Source organism: Lutra lutra, chromosome 2 (assembly GCF_902655055.1).
Source record: "Lutra lutra chromosome 2, mLutLut1.2, whole genome shotgun sequence".
NCBI lineage: Eukaryota > Metazoa > Chordata > Mammalia > Carnivora > Mustelidae > Lutra > Lutra lutra.
In genome coordinates this window covers 63,460,377-63,465,325 of record NC_062279.1, presented here as the reverse complement: position 1 = coordinate 63,465,325, position 4,949 = coordinate 63,460,377, and the positions used below count along the sequence as shown (strand labels likewise).

At 41.6% G+C, this 4,949-nt stretch overlaps 1 pseudogene; it reads left to right on the top strand.

Annotated features, from left to right (window-relative positions):
• The first annotated feature begins 4,440 nt into the window (after nt 1-4,440).
• Nucleotides 4,441-4,611, top strand: LOC125094429 (uncharacterized; annotated as a pseudogene).
• Nucleotides 4,612-4,949: the final 338 nt, after the last annotated feature.

Sequence of the window (4,949 nt, the reverse complement as noted above, 5' to 3'; positions counted from 1 at the left end):
ATGGCACCCAGGCATATTGCCTATTTGGGGTTAAGGACACTTGAATAACAGCAAATACAGGAAAACACTCTGTCCTTCCTTACTTTTCTTAAAAACAGGACATAAAATTCCTGTATGAAAGATACCCCCCTTATACCAGAAGGAAAATCACATTCTTATCAAGGATGAGAAGTTGAGACAGAGAATTGTACATAAACGGGACTTATGAAAAAAAATTTTTTTTCAGGGCCTCCCACATAGTATAGTCACATTTCCAGAATTGTTTCTCTGTTCAACCTAATATAAAAAAGCAAATAGGTTTTGCCATTTCTTTGTATCTTCATTCTTTTTTTATTTTTATTTTTTAAAAAATATTTTATTTATTTGCCAGAGAGAGAGAGAGAGTACACACAAGCAGGCAGAGAGGCAGAGACAGCGAGAGAAGCAGGCTCCCTGCTGAGCAAGGAGCCCGATGCGGGACTTGATCCCAGGACTCTGGGATCATGACCTGAGCCGAAGGTAGCTGCTTAACAAACTGAGCCACCCAGGCGCCCCTGTATCTTCATTCTTTACAAATGCTTCCACATCCTGCAAAACTTGTGTTATTTAATGAATTTGTATGTCTTTCTCTTACTGATTTTGTCCTATGTCAATTTGAGTCTCAGGTCCAGCCAAAAAGAACCCTTCAAAGGTGAAGTAAAATTTTGCCTCCCCTGTCAGTCTCTAGTGTGGGCTGTGGTTCAGGCTGGAGAACACTGCTAGGTGTGCGGCACGCAGTCAATAAATTCTCACTGAATGAAGGAATGAATACATTTAGGGCCTGTCTTCCAAAGCCCAGTTTTCTGTCGTAGGACTTTCCTCTCCCCCAGGTAATTATCACAGAAATAGTCACTCTCTTCAGTAGAGACATTAATCTTTATGACACCCCAAGACAACACTGTCAAAATACAACAGAGTAACTCTAACATGTACAGAAATACAAATTTAGTTTAAATATAAATTGGTTGGGTGTGGATGGCTGTGTTGGTTGGATGGGTGCCTGTTATAATTTTTACAAGGCCATTGCACAAAAGATTAGGGTAGAGCCAAGGAAAATGACATGGGTATTCTCAAACATACAGGGCATACTTCAGAATTTTGCTCAGAATTGCCTTGGAGAAGATTGAGAGACTTACAAGCCAGTGTCATGAAACCAAAGACCTCTGGGAGGGCTCATAAATTATTGTTTGACCTGAAAAATGTTCCTTATAGTTCAGAGAAGGCAGAGAAGAACATCCAGGGTTTAGATCCTAAGGTCAAAACTTTCTTCTTTTCCATTTTGTTCCATTTACTTTTCTAGAAAATTTGTCTCTGTAGGAGATCCCTTAGTTACTGGAAGAACCGTTCCCAATCAACTGTAGTAATACTGGAACACATCTTTACTTTTTTAAAAATGAAAATTCCCTATCCAGTTAAGAATCATGTAGGGCCTTCCCTACACAATGCATTTCTATAAAAGTAATTAAAAAAACATGAAAGAACCACCAGTTTGGTGGAGAGTCTTTTTAAACACCCACTAGTTTGTTTACAAATGTGGTTTTCTAGAGACATGCTTAGAATTCCTTGCAAATAAATATTTGCATGATATTTTTGTAGAAAGAGTAATTTCTCCTGGGATAAAATGAATTTTTAGAAATATTTTTGTCCTTTGCTTCATACTGCCTTTCAGTCGTATTAGGAATTTATAGAAATATTTTTATTAAATGGAAATTAGTACATCGAGTGTTATTATTTTGGTGAGCTTGATTTAAAATGTGGGCCACATTCAAATTGTGGAGTATGCTGCTTTAAATAATTCACAGTAGAGATAGAGGAAGACAAAAATACATCTGGACTGCAGTTGGAGGCTTAGCTGACCATTTTAAGAAATCAGTCTCACTAGTAGCTAAACCACCGTCTTTATGAGATGATAATTTCTGAAGCACAAATCCCGAGTTCTAGGGCATGCAGCTGGGAGTGGCTGTCCATCTATGGGATGTTCCACCCCCTTGGAACATTTTAAAGAAGATAATTCATCTTTCTCTAAAAAGAAACACAAAAGTAGTTGTTAGACAAGGCTATTTGTGCACAAAATCCCATTTTCTCATCTAACTAGGAAAGGAGATTTTAAAATTTTGCATGGGAACCTCTCTGACCTGAACCATCCTTTTGTTTTCATCATAGTTATCCTCAGTAAGTGTTTTTTACTTGCCCTGATACTTTATATTATTTTAAATACTTTATATTATATTGCGGACAGCCTACTTATTGTTACATCAGGGTTTGGGGGGTTGTTGTTTTTTGCTTTGTTTTGGTTTGTTGTGTTTTTTACTCTACATCAAATGGAATGTTGTCATGAGGGAAATGAAATGAACACTGAGTAGATCTCAAGACTATATTTTTCAAAGTATAGCAATCAGAGTAATGAATTCAGGTAATAGGAGACTAGATTTAAACTTTAACATTGCTTTAAATGTTTATGATTGTGGCTTTAACCTACAGAAGTCTTAATTTCCTAAAATATAGAACTTTGTAAATACGACCTGGCATGTGGAACAGGAAGACCACATTGGTGCGTACACGCATGCACGCATAGATGCTAGGGTAAGGTCCGAACTCCAGCAGAGTTTAGTGGAACCAGGACAGCATTCAGATGACAGAGTTCATCCTATCTTAAAGACAAGTTCAAGAGAGTATGTTTAAAAGGAAACCAGGTCTAAGGAATGATTTCTCACCATGGATTAAGCTTAATTAAGCTTGGCTTTCTTCCTAGACCTTGGTGAGGTCTTAACAACATCCTGACTCCTTTTGGGGGTCAGAACCTGCCAGGCTTCTCCTTCAGGCCACTCTGGGATCCTGCACGCTTTCCGGCTCCCATAGTTCTGGGTTCACAGTCACAGAGTGGGAGTTCTCTGATGAGTCAGATTGCTCAGTTAGCCATCTCATGATCATCACGCATCTTTCCAGACCGTTTTTTTCTCAACTAGACTGCCACAAGGACCTGAAAGTTGAACCACTTCTCCTGCCCCCAACTCTTCCTTTTCTGTTCTACTTCAGGTAAGGCACATCAGGTACCTATATTATGGTTCTAGAGGAGGGGAGAATAAAAACCTAAAGCAAAATCCAGATATATTTCCCATCCCTTAAACACCATGCTACCTGCAAGCTCCAGCTCCTTGAGCTGTGTTACTCCAGAGGACAGGTCTCAGCACCTGCTCCCTGTATCCATCTTCTATCCCAGCACATAATGTCTTGAGCAGTGTGTTTAAACAGGAAATCGAATGTTTGAGGATATCAAGCAAAGGCATTTTTGCATATTTGTTCGAGGACAGGTTAAAAGAGATCATTTGTTTTACACATTACTTTAGTGTTCTGGGCATATTTACCCAAGTATGTGCTGGCAGCTCATTGAACGGGCAACATAGGTAGTCCTACTGTGTGTTAGGACATGAGTGATTTACTAGTTGACGATACCTCTAATATTATTCCTTTGGTTAGGGAAGTTACAACTGATTTCTTTAAGCTCCAGGCTTTATGGAGACAAAAAGACCTGTTGAGTCAGCAGGGGTTGAGGGTTTTCTGGCTAGCAAGGCAAACTCAAGTCTGGAAGAAACTAAGCTAAGCTAGCTAGAGAGGCTATGCATGGCTCGGTTCTTCCCAGGGACCACATTCCTTACATATTCCTTATTTAAAGTTGGGCAAGGGGGCACCTGGGTGGCTCAATGGCTTAAGCCTCTGCCTTTGGCTCAGGTCATGGTCTCAGGGTCCTGGGATCGAGCCCCGCATCAAGCTCTCTGCTCGGCAGGGAGCCTGATTCCCCCGTCTCTCTGCCTACTTGTGATCTCTCTCTCTGTCAAATAAATAAATAAAATCTTAAAAAAAAAAAAAAAAGATGGGCAAGGACCAGCAACCTCTGCTTCTTCCCAGCCCCCTTTGTGGAAGGAGAGGGCTGGTGGGTGGGGAAGAATTAGCTGAACCATGAAACTCTTCAGCCATGGTCAGGCTGCAAGGAGAGGAGACCCGGGTAGTGGGAATTCCCTGGTGGTGACTCTCCCCTCCCTGGCTTGTTCTGGCCTCCTGCCCAACACCTGGATAAGACAGGGGGTGTCTGTGCTGAAAGGCTGTGTTCCACTACGAATCTCCCACAGACTGAACATTTGACTCTACTCTTGCATTTACAACATCGTGAGAACACAAGTTACTTCCAGAGAGCAGAGTGTACTTACAATTTATCAGAAAATGAGACAATGGCTGTAACATCGTAATAAGGGGACAGAGGAAATTGTTCACGTATGCCAAGTTTCCTAATATGTTACTTAAAGGACGTGCTCTGATTTTCATTAATTCTCTTTATGTAAGCAGAGTTTAGAATTCTTTCTCTGCAGACAATGCTTATTATGCCCACAACCTTGGAAAACTTTCACCTCTCAATTGTTTATGTGGCTTGCTTGCTAGCTTTTTAGCTGAGATCAAATGTAGTATCAGTTCTGATCAATATAATTCTGAAGACAATATATTAAATGCATTTTTGGAGCAGGGAGATGGACTAGGAGCTTCCTCTATCCACTGCGTGCATTGACCTGGTATGGCAGTAGCAGGAACCGTGCACCCTCCTGGTGTCATTACCCAGGTGTTTAAAGTCAGCTTGAGCTGGGGTGGGGCATGGCAGGTGTTCAACAGAGACTCTGGCTGCTAGTGCTTCTGCCTTGAGTGCCTGGGCAGGTGGCTTGTGCCTGGCCTCCCGGAGGCGAAGGCTTCTCCCCATCAGTGACAGGGAGCCCTGGGCTTGCTGAGGTGGTTGCTGGAGGCCATTAGGTTTTCTCTGGGCTGTGTGTCTTTACACTATGCAGGTGCAAGGAGAGTCAGCAAAAGACAGTCCGGATGCCAACGCGGGAATGTGTGGAAGGCACTATTGGTCTTCTTACACACTCTGAACATGAATACAAGTGTAA